We start from the raw sequence: 12,091 nt of genomic DNA, 5'->3' as shown, positions 1-12,091 counted from the left end.
AGTCCTCCACTCTATAATATACAATGTATACAGGACATGCTGGGACTTGTAGTCCTCCACTCTATAATATACAATGTATACAGGACATGCTGGGACTTGTAGTCCTCCACATGCATACACACATACTCATAATACTAAGATGAGAAGATATACAGAATAAATATAACTGATAAACTACAGCGCTACTAAATCCAAAATACACCACACAATTAATAAATAAATGTAAAAAGCTGCAGTATGTGAAAAAAGTTACCAACCAAACAACAAAATGTGAAAAATATAAACATATGCGCTAAAAACAACTAATTTATGTGATACCTTACTAAGATCAATCCAATTGTGATAATAAACCCTGAATAGGGGATTGGTCGTGTTGCCACAGTGGGGTGAAGCACACAAAATATATATAGATGAGGAAAAAATTAGTGTATAGAAATTAATAAATTAATACAAAGCTAATTAGTTCAGAGCATCAAATAGTACTCAATCTCAGAATAGCGTCCCTGTAGAGTAGATGGTAAAATATAGGGTTAAACAATGGTGATTAGCAGCAGCGTGAGAGGGTCACTGGATACAACAGCTCTGTGAAACGGGTGCCTTATACTCAGCTTCAAATCACTTCAGTAACTCCAACGACACAGCCTTGGTCATTAGCGATGGTGCAAAAAACAGGCTTCAGCCCCCCTCCTCAATACATCACAGCAGGTGTGGGACATGTAAGAAAAAGGGAAACACAATAGTGTAATACAGCCAGACACGACAATACCGCTGCCAATGCTATGCGCCGATCCACTCACGCTCTCCTCGTCTTAGAAACAAGCCACTCAGTAACGAAAAGTGTAGAGGTCCTCACTCGGGAACTTCCGACAGATCTCGTACAGCAGACTCCTCCCCCACGCGTTGCGTCACTTGCCACGTGACTTACTCATGGGTAATGTCCATAGAGCATTGCCGGCCAAACTTATAGTGCTCAGGACGGACATGTGTTTAACCCTATATTTTACCATCTACTCTATAGGGAAGGTATTCTGAGATTGAGTACTATTTGATGCTCTGAACTAATTAGCTTTGTATTAATTTATATACACTAATTTTTTCCTCATCTATATTTTGTGTGCTTCACCCCACTGTGGCAACACGACCAATCCCCTATTCAGGGTTTTGAATTATTATCACAATTGGATTGATCTTAGCAAGATATACAGAATGTTCCCTCCTAATGATGTTACAAAGATGATAAGACGGCTCCTAAATCCAACCTTTCTCTTCTCTTTATGTTCCATGTAATTGGGACATCGGAGTGATGACACCCATGTGGGCAGTACCTGGGTCTTCTCATGGCCATTATTAGCAGTTGGGTTCCCACCTAACATACAGGTTCCAGGGCCCCCTGAAGTTCTCAGCCCAGTACTGCCCCCTACATGAATGGAGGTCTATCCTTCCCATCCTCCGGACTGTGTATGGTTAACCCCGTCTCTCCCAGGAGTACTCACACATTACATCCAAGCACCGGCTTCCAGGACTCTGCAGTCCGGGTTCCACCAACCCTCACGTCTCTCCTTCCCCTCCAGGCAACGGTTGTAATGATCGGCACTTCTCTCCCGAGTATTCACACCGAGATCAGATCTTACAGAAAACCTTCTTTACATGTTTTATAAGATCTTATTCTGTGAATAGTAACCCCAGAGACACATCGGTGTCTGTAGTCTCCTTCCGTTCTCCGTCTCACAAATCATTATATAGACTGCTGGAGAGGAAAGTCAGTTTTACTACCTTATAAGGAAATATTCGAGGATCTCAGAAGAAGCAGGAACTGGTGAAGACGTGAACAGGAACTTGTGGTTTAACAGACAGCTACTGATATAAGCCAAGGAACACCAACTTTTTACTCAGAATGAATCAAGGGAAATAACACCCTCTATCTTAGTATAAACCAAAGAGAAACAGTAGTTCCTGGCCCAGTCTGAACCAAGGGAAACACCAGGTCATGATCCAGTCTGAACCAAAGGAAACACCAGGTCATGGTCCAGTTTTAACCAAAGGAAATACCAGCTTCTGGTTCAGTCGGAACCAAGAGAAACATGAACTCTTGGCCCAGTCTGAACCAAGTGAATCACCAGTTCCTGGCCCATATTGAGCCAATGGAAACACCAGCTCCTGGTCTAGTTTGAACCAAGGGAAACATCATCTCCCATCCCAGATTGAACCAATGGTAATATCAGCCTCTATCCCAGTATGAACAAAAGAAAACACCAGCTTCTGGTCCAGTCTGAACCAAGAGAAACACCAGCTCCTGGTCCAGTCTGAACCAAGAGAAACACCAGCTCTTGGTCCAGTCTGAACCAAGAGAAACACCAGCTCTTGGTCCAGTCTGAACCAAGAGAAACACCAGCTCTTGGTCCAGTCTGAACCAAGAGAAACACCAGCTCTTGGTCCAGTCTGAACCAAGAGAAACACCAGCTCTTGGTCCAGTCTGAACCAAGAGAAACACCAGCTCTTGGTCCAGTCTGAACCAAGAGAAACACCAGCTCTTGGTCCAGTCTGAACCAAGAGAAACACCAGCTCTTGGTCCAGTCTGAACCAAGAGAAACACCAGCTCTTGGTCCAGTCTGAACCAAGAGTAACACCAGCTCTTGGCCCAGTCTGAATCAAGGAAAACATGAGCTCCTGGTCCAGGCTGAACCAGGAAAAACACCATCTTAGTATGAACCAAGGGAAACAGCAGCTCCTGGCCCAGTCTGAACCTAGGGAAACACTAGTTCCTGGCACAGTCTGAACCTAGGGAAACACCAGTTCCTGGCCCAGTCTGAACCAAGAGAAACACCAGCTCTTGGCCCAGTCTGAACCAAGAGAAACACCAGCTCTTGGCCCAGTGTGAACCAAGAGAAACACCAGCTATTGGCCCAGTGTGAACCAAGAGAAACACCAGTTTGTGGCCCAGTCTGAACCAAGAGAAACACCAGTTTGTGGCCTAGTCTGAACCAAGAGAAACACCAGCTCTTGGCCCAGTCTGAACCAAGAGAAACACCAGCTCTTGGCCCAGTCTGAACCAAGAGAAACATCAGCTCTTGGCCCAGTCTGAACCAAGAGAAACATGAGCTCCTGGTCCAGGCTGAACAAGGAAAAACATCATCTTAGTATGAATCAAGGGAAACAGCAGCTCCTGGTCCAGTCTGAGCCTAGGGAAACACTAGTTCCTGACCCAGTCTGAGCCAAGCTAGAAACCAGCTCTTGGCCCAGTCTGAACCAAGTGAGAAACACCAGCTTGTGGCCCAGTCTAAACCAAGAGAGAAATACCAGCTCGTGGCCCAGTCTAAACCAAGAGAGAAATACCAGCTCTTGGCTCAGTCTGTACCAAGAGAAACCCTAGTTCCTGGCCCAGTCTGAATCAAGGGAAATGTCAGATCCTGGCTTAGTCTGAACCAAGAGAAACGCATGCTTCTGGCCCAGTCGGATTCAAGGGAAACAGCAGCTTCTGGCTCAGCCTGAAAAAAGACCAGCTCTTGGCCCAGTCTGAGGTAACAACCAAGGGTAACATCGCCCTCTGTCACAGTATGAACCAAAGGAAACACCAGCTCCTGGCTCAGCTTGGAAAAGGGTAAACAACTTCTGGCCCAGTCTGAACCAAAGGTAACATCAGCCTCTGTCCAAATGATATCCGAGATAGTAAATAATTACTTCATGCTGGAGAACCTTGTAGATCTAGTAAATAATTAGTCTGATTCTTCCTTTGATCTCCATATGTTGATTGGCTTCGCTATTCACCTCTTTCTGGAGGGGAAAACCAAGAGAAACATCAGCTGTAAGGTCAAGGGAAACACCAGCTCCTGGCCCAGTCTGAACCAAGAGAAACATCAGCTGTAGGGCCAAGGGAAACACCAGCTCCTGGCCCAGTCTGAACCAAGAGAAAAATCAGCTGTAGGGCCAAGGGAAACACCAGCTCCTGGCCCAGTCTGAACCAAGAGAAACATCAGCTGTAGGGCCAAGGGAAACACCAGCTCCTGGCCCAGTCTGAACCAGGAGAAACATCAGCTGTAGGGCCAAGGGAAACACCGGCTCCTGGCCCAGTCTGAACCAAGAGAAACATCAGCTGTAGGGCCAAGGGAAACACCAGCTCCTGGCCCAGTCTGAACCAAGAGAAAAATCAGCTGTAGGGCCAAGGGAAACACCAGCTCCTGGCCCAGTCTGAACCAAGAGAAACATCAGCTGTAGGGCCAAGGGAAACACCAGCTCCTGGCCCAGTCTGAACCAAGAGAAACATCAGCTGTAGGGCCAAGGGAAAAACCAGCTCCTGGCCCAGTCTGAACCAAGAGAAACATCAGCTGTAGGGCCAAGGGAAACACCGTCTCCTGGCCCAGTCTGAACCAAGAGAAACATCAGCTGTAGGGCCAAGGGAAACACCGGCTCCTGGCCCAGTCTGAACCAAGAGAAACATCAGCTGTAGGGCCAAGGGAAACACCAGCTCCTGGCCCAGTCTGAACCAAGAGAAACATCAGCTGTAGGGCCAAGAGCGATTATTTTTTTACCAGAAATAAGTAGAAGAATATGTATCGGCCTAAACTGGGGAAAAAAATGTTTATATATTTTTGGGGGATTTTTATTAAATCAAAAAGTTAAAAATATTGCTTTTTTTTAAAAAAATTGTTGCTCTATTTTTGTTTATAGCGCAAAAAAAAAAAAACGCAGAGGTGATCAAATACCACCAGAAGAAAGCTCTATTTGTGGGGAAAAAAAAGGACATCAATTTTGTTTGTGAACCACGTCGCACGACCGCCAATTGTCAGTTAAAGCAACGCAGTGCCGAATCGCAAAAAGTGGTCCGGGGCTGAAGTGGTTAATAAGCACTGTATGTGACCAGTACATTGCCACTAGGGAAGTGAGACCGAGATGACTGGAAGAGACTGGCTCCTTTTAATACATCTGAAGGATACGTACTTCTACATACCTGAAGCCCCACACATTCAAAGGTTTTTGAGGTTCATGGTAGGTCTTAATTCATCTGCCTGCCGTTCAGATATTCCGCCAGGGTCTCTTCCAGGGTACTGTTGGCACTAATCACCCATGGATTTCTATACAACACCATTACCAACCTGGACAATATCCTGTTGTTGAACCGGGACAGAAATCACCTTTTCGAGTAATGCTGTGTACACGCAATCGGAATTTCCGACAAGAAAAGTTCTAAGTGAGCTTTTGGTCGGAAAATTCCGACCATGTGTAGGCTCCGTCTGACTTTTTCTGTCGGAATTAACAACAGCAAAAAAATTGAGAGCTGGTTATAAAATTTTCCAACGGGAAAAGTTCTTGTCGGAAATTCCGATGGTCTGTATGCAATTCCCGACGCACACAAAAAAAAAACACGCATGCTCGGAATCATTGAACTTCTCGGCTTGTTGCAGTGCTGTCCATCACCGCGTTCTTGACGGTCGAAAGTTCAGAGAAACAAAATACCAAAGCAAGGACCTCATGGACACCACCCACCACCGTTGGACAGATCATCACCCCAAGTACCAAGGTCAAAAGCCTCGGAGTAACCTTTGACTCAGAGATGCGCAAATAGGATCAGTAGTCAGCGGATCCCATTACCTTCTCCACCTGCTGCGTAGACTCATCCCCTTCATTCCGGAAGAGGATAAATCCGTAGTAGTCAGAACAATCCTCAATTCTCGACTCGACTACGCAAACTCTCCCTCTACATAGGATTACCTAAATACCAGATTTCGCACCTTCAAGTCGTCCAGAACACGGCAGCCAGACTGGTAACGGGAAAAAACCCTGGGAATCCATCACCCCTTCCCTGAGGACCCTCCATTGTCTAACAGTAAAGGATCGGGTCACATTCAAGACCCTCTGCCTCACCCACTAATGTACACAAGGAAAGGCTCCTCAATACTTATGCCAGAAAATAAAACACTACACCCCCCATCGCACTCTCCGATCATCTAACCAAAACCTCCTCCACATCCCCAAGTCCCGCTACAAATCGAAGGGAAAACAAAGATTTGCAGTCCAAGGACCACGGCTCTGGAACGTTCTACCCACAGACATCCGCATGGAGGAAAACCATCGGGCCTTCCGAAAAAAACGTAAGACCCACCTCTTCCGAAGGATCAGGACGACACCGGATGGAATAAGCGCCTTGAGGCGATTTAGTTCGCATTTGCAGCGCTATTCAAGTCACTCACTCAACCTTTGTGTGACCGTGTGTATGCAACACAAGTTACAGCCAAATTTCTGTCAGAAAAAAAATCCACGGTTTTCTTGTGGGAATTTCCGATCGTGTGTACGCGGCATTAGTGGTGGTGACTCTGCCGAAGTTTGGATGACTCAGAAACTAGGAGAAGAGTCAGTTGGAGTCGGTCCAGACACTAATTTACCAGGAGGCAAAGCTGGATATGCGGGAGAACGCGGGATCTCTGTCATCAGCATAAAATTCCCTCCATCCTGGCTTATGTAGAGGAAGTAGGCTTAGCCAATCACCTTCCAGCCAGAAGTTGCCTGCAGCTGCTGGGAACCATGACTTTGATGGTATAGCGAGTACCCAGTGCCTTCTAGAACAGCCACAATTTGCACCCTCCTACTCAGCTCTCTGTTTTAGAGGCTGTTCGGAACGAGGTGCACACTTTCATATCAGGTGGACGTGCCCGATACTCCAAGCCTTCTGGAATGATACTTTTGCACTTGCTACCGAAATTGTTTGACATCCCAGCTCCATCCACCCCCCCCCCCAATCCCATCCCAGCTTCATTCACCCCCCTGATCCCAATCCAGCTCCATTCATCCCCCGAAACCATTCCAGCTTAATTCACCCCCCGATCTCATCCCGGCTCCATCCACCACCCCGATCCCATCCCGGCTCCATTTACTGTATCCCCCCATCCCATCTTAGCTCCATCCACCCCCCCCCCCCCCCAATCCCATCCCAGCTTCATTCACCCCCCTGATCCCAATCCAGCTTCATTCATCCCCAAAACCATTCCAGCTTAATTCACCCCCCGATCTCATCCCGGCTCCATCCACCCCATCCCAACCCAGCTCCGTCCACCACCCCGATCCCATCCCGGCTCCATTTACTGTATCCCCCAATCCCATCTCAGCTCCGTCCACCCCCCTGATCCCATCTTAGCTCCATCCACCCCCCCCCAATCCCATCCCAGCTTCATTCACCCCCCTGATCCCAATCCAGCTTCATTCATCCCCCAAAACCATTCCAGCTTAATTCACCCCCCGATCTCATCCCGGCTCCATCCACCCCATCTCAACCCAGCTCCGTCCACCACCCTGATCCCATCCCGGCTCCATTTACTGTATCCCCCCATCCCATCTCAGCTCTGTCCACCCCCTGACCCCATCTTAGCTCCGTCCACCCCCCGATCCCAACCTGGCTCCATCCACCCACCCAATCCCATCCCAGCTTCATTCACCCCCCTGATCCCAATCCAGCTCCATTCATCCACCGAAACCATTCCAGCTTAATTCACCCCCCGATCTCATCCCGGCTCCATCCACCACCCCGATCCTATCCCGGCTCCATTTACTGTATCCCCCATCCCATCTCAGCTCTGTCCACCCCCTGATCTCATCTTAGCTCCGTCCACCCCCGATCCCAACCCGGCTCCATCCACCACCCCGATCCTATGCCGGCTCCATTCACCACCCTGATCACATCTCGTCTTCACCCACCACCTGATCTTCTCCCAGTTTCATTCACCCCCCGATCCCAACCCGGCTCCATTTATTCCCACCCCCTGATCCCATCTTAGCTCCGTCCACCCCCTGATACCATCTTAGCTCTGTCCACCCCCTGATCCCAACCTGGCTCCATCCACCACCCCGATCCCATCCTGGCTTGATTCACCACCCTGATCACATCCAGCCTTCACCCCCAATCCCATCCCTGCTCCATCCACCCCCCTGATCCCAACCCGGCTCCATCCACCACCCCGATCCTATCCCGGCTCCATTCACCACCCTGATCACATCCCGTCTTCACCCACCCCCTGATCTTATCCCAGTTTCATTCACCCCCAATCCCATCCCTGCTCCATCCACCCCCCCTGATCCCAACCCGGCTCCATTTATTCCCACCCCCTGATCCCAACCTGGCTCCATCCACCACCCCAATCCCATCCCAGCTTCATTCACCCCCCTGATCCCATCCCGGCTCCATTCATCCCCCAAACCCATCCTGGCTCCACACCAGATTCTATATAAATTACCTGCCAAGGCCTTTATACCATTTGATACCACGCCCCTTTTTTCTAATTACAATTTACTTCTACATCAAAATATTTTTCTACTGGGCCTCTGTTCTTCTATATGACTTCATCCACACTGAGGCTGGCCCGTTTCTTGTCTTAATTCTGGAGTTGCGATGCGTAGCAGGGCTTCCCTTCTGAGTCTCTCCTCAGACATTGGCGGGGGGCCCTCCTACGCATCAGCGTCATGTTACGACCTGTTTGTGGCGTCTTTTGACGCCGCAATACAGGGACGTCCTTTGTCCATCTCACGCCGGAGATGGGGTTGCCATGGCTCCACTTTGGCGCTTGCGCCGGTGATGGATCACCACTGTCAACTCCCATTCTCATTCGACGTTGGTTGTGGACCCGCCCCCCACACCTGGATTACATAATCGGAAGAGCTTGATCGCCTTACCATTTCACTATGTGTGACACCAGGGAGGCAACAAAAAGCACATTCACTGGATACACACATGGAAGTCATGTATATTTTTTCTTATCGCTTTCTTTTTTTGACACATGCAACATATCCATTTATATTGGTGTGTGTGTGTGTGTTATATTTATATATATACACACACACATACATACACACTCATTAAAAATCGATTTTATTTCTATATATATAATAAATGGAGCCGGGATGGGATCAAGAGGGGTGGATGGAGCCGGGATGTGATTGGGGGGGGTGGATAGAGCCAGGATGGGATTGGGGGTTAAATGGAGTCGGGATGGGAACGGGGTGGTAGATGGAGCCGGGATGTGATCGGGGGGTGGATAGAGCTGGGATGGGATCGGGGGGTGGATAGACCTGGGATGGGATCGGGGGGTGGATAGACCTGGGATGGGATCGGGGGGTGGATAGAGTCGGGATGTGATCGGGGGGTGGATAGAGCCGGGATGGGATCGGGGGGTGGACAGAGCCGGGATGTGATCGGGTGGTAGATGGAGCCGGGATGGGATTGGGGGGTGGATAGAGCCCAATGGGATTGGGGGGTGGATAGAGCCGGGATGGGATCGGGGGTGGATAGAGCCGGGATGGGATTGGGGGGTGGATAGAGCCGGGATGTGATCGGGTGGTAGATGGAGCCGGGATGGGATTGGGGGGTGGATAGAGCCAGGATGGGATCGGGGGGTGGATAGAGCCGGGATGGGATCGGGGGGGGGGTGGATGGAGCCGGGATGGGACAGAGTGTAATGTTTCTCTCGGGACGTTCAGTGTGAAAAGTTCTCCATCGCCTGATTGTGTTTTCAGTCTCTTCTGTTCTGCACCCCCACCCCCACATCCTTTCATCTCTCCCATCCCCCATAGTGACCCCACATTACCCCCCCACCATGATTTCTTTCTCCCCTCCCCATCCCAGTGTCCCCCCTGTACCCCCCATCTTACCCGATCTCTCCGGAAGTTTCTTCTTCAGCTTCTTGTCTGTCTCTGACTGCAACGTCATGTGACAGGAGGGGGAGGCCTCCATTTTCTTGTATATCAGAGAGCAGGAAGGGATTCCTCCATTTTCTTGTAGCTCAGAGAGGGGGGAGTGTCCTCCATTTTATTGTAGCTCAGAGAGGGGGTGGGGCTTCCTCCATTTTCTTGTAGCTCAGAGAGGGGGGTGGGGCTTCCTCCATTTTCTTGTAGCTCAGAGAGGGGGGGGGGGGGGTGTCCTCCATTTTCTTGTGGCTCAGAGAGGGGGAGGGGCTTCCTCCATTTTCTTGTGGCTCAGAGATTCAATCTCCCTGTAATGACACAATGACTTCTGATTGATTAGAAGAAATGTGTCCATTGATGAAGATCTTCCTCCTTTATATACAATGCGGTTGATTTACTAAAGGGAAATATACTGTGCACTACACGTCACCTTAGAACTGCAGTCGCTGTAGATCTGAAATGAGGGGAAGCTCTGCGGATTTCTATCATCCAATCATGTACAAGCAAAAATGCTGCTTATTATTGTCCTTGTATGTCCCCCTCAGATCTACAGCGACTGCAATTACTAGTGCACTTGTAATGCACAGTGGATTTGCCTTTAGTAAATCAACCCCACTGTCTCCATGGGGGAGGGGTGTCCTCCATTTTCTTGTAGCTCAGAGAGGGGGAGGGGTGTCCTCCATTTTCTTGTAGATCAGAGAGGGGTAGGGGTGTCCTCCATTTTGTTGTAGCTCAGAGAGGGGGAGGGGTGTCCTCTATTTTCTGGTAGATCAGAGAGGGGGAGGGAGTGTCCTCCATTTTCTTGTAGATCAGAGAGGGGGAAGGAGTGTCCTCCATTTTCTTGTAGATCAGAAAAGGGGAGGGGGTGTCCTCCATTTTATTAGAGCTCAGAGAGGGGAGGGGTGTCCTCCATTTTCTTGTAGCTCAGAGAGGGGGAGGGGTGTCCTCCATTTTCTTGTAGCTCAGAGATTCAATCTTCCTGTATTGACACGATGGGCTAGATTCAGCAACGATTTACACCGGTGTATCCATAGATACGCCACGTAAATTCAAAGCTGCGCCGGCGTACCTTCTTTCTGTATTCAGAAAACAAAATACGCCGACATTAGCCTAAGATACAACTGGCATAAGTCTCTTAAAAAACGAAAAAAGTGTACTGAAGGCCTACAGAACACCTCCCAGCGCCAAACCCGGATATAAGCTGATTGCAATAAGCCAATAACTGAAAGAACGTAGATGACAGAGAATCTGTATACTACGATGATGGGAGCAGCCGTTTAAAACAATAAAGACACGATAAAAAAAAAAATGATCACAATTAAAAGAGCATGAATGCACAATTAAAACAATCACAAACAGCGCTAAAAGTGATAGTTCTGGTGTAAATGCTCAAGGCACCACTAATACACTATAAAACAATATTGTATGAAGGAAAGCAGTCAGTAGAGGTAAAGTCCCATAAAAAGATGTGGTTCACTTTAAGAAAGGACAGACAGCGTAGCACCTTCCACCCGAACTCCTTAAAAGACACCGCGTGGGACAAAATGAGCCCCCTCTGGGGTACACACTTACCAAAAAGTAAGTTATATCAGGCGATGTATATAAAACTCCAGACTGGTATAAATCCTTCAAACAGGGTAATCAAAAGAATCTGTATGGAGGCTCCCAATTAATCCAAAAAAAGACAAAAACAGTGCCATAGCATAATTCCGTTTTTAATGGGTTAAAAATATAAATAGCCCACAGATATGAAAAACCCTTCAAACATTACACGTACAATATAAAAGATAAACAAGCGCATAGTCACCAACTCCTGTATGCTAGGTAGAGCGTCGTGCTGGTCCTATTACAGTCTCAGAGAGACTAGCAAACGTTGGTTCCAACCGAGGCCCTGGTGGAGCGCAAGCGTCACTTCCTGAGCGTCGTGAGTAGCCACGCCCTGACGCGTTTCGTCATAAGACTTCGACAGAGGGCGTGGCCTCACGACGCAATCCACCAAGTTAAATACATGTTGCTCTCACAGGCACACCAATCGCCGTAGAGACGAGGGCGGGCAAAGGTGCTTAACCCGCCCCCTGACTCGTAAAACCACGGCGTGCGGGGGCGAGTGATAGATATCCCAAGAAAACTACAACATCCGTCATGCACTGCCACACACAGGAGCCATAATTAACGGTGACACCGGAAATAGGGGTGGTAGACAGTGCACGGAAGTAAACATGTAATTTGAACATAATAGTAAACTAATAAGGCTATTAAGAGCACTAAAATGTCGTATGATGATATATAATCAACAACCAAAACCGGATGTCATATTGATTGATTTGAATAAACTCGTTAATATGGGTTTTAAATCTGGAGTGTTGAATAATCGTGAGAAAAAATATCTGTTACCAAGCTTTAACAGAATTCCCACGATCTATACTCT

The 12,091-nt window shown here is 48.4% G+C and overlaps 1 protein-coding gene across 2 annotated transcripts in view; it reads right to left on the bottom strand.

Moving 5' to 3' along the window:
- The window catches only part of LOC120921575 (zinc finger protein 271-like), a 33,296-nt gene extending 23,600 nt beyond the window's left edge, over positions 1-9,696 (bottom strand). The window contains exon 1 of one of the 2 annotated variants that reach the window (XM_040334074.1): positions 9,631-9,696. The gene's annotated coding sequence lies outside the window, so the exon portion shown is untranslated. Of the gene's footprint in view, positions 1-1,493; positions 1,885-9,630 lie in introns of those variants that run through there. The other variant, XM_040334076.1, reaches the window with a different exon arrangement.
- Between the last annotated feature and the right edge of the window lie 2,395 nt (positions 9,697-12,091).

This window comes from Rana temporaria (assembly GCF_905171775.1).
Source record: "Rana temporaria chromosome 2 unlocalized genomic scaffold, aRanTem1.1 chr2f, whole genome shotgun sequence".
NCBI lineage: Eukaryota > Metazoa > Chordata > Amphibia > Anura > Ranidae > Rana > Rana temporaria.
Note: the sequence above shows the minus strand (reverse complement) of the source record. Positions and strands in the feature narration are given on the sequence as shown.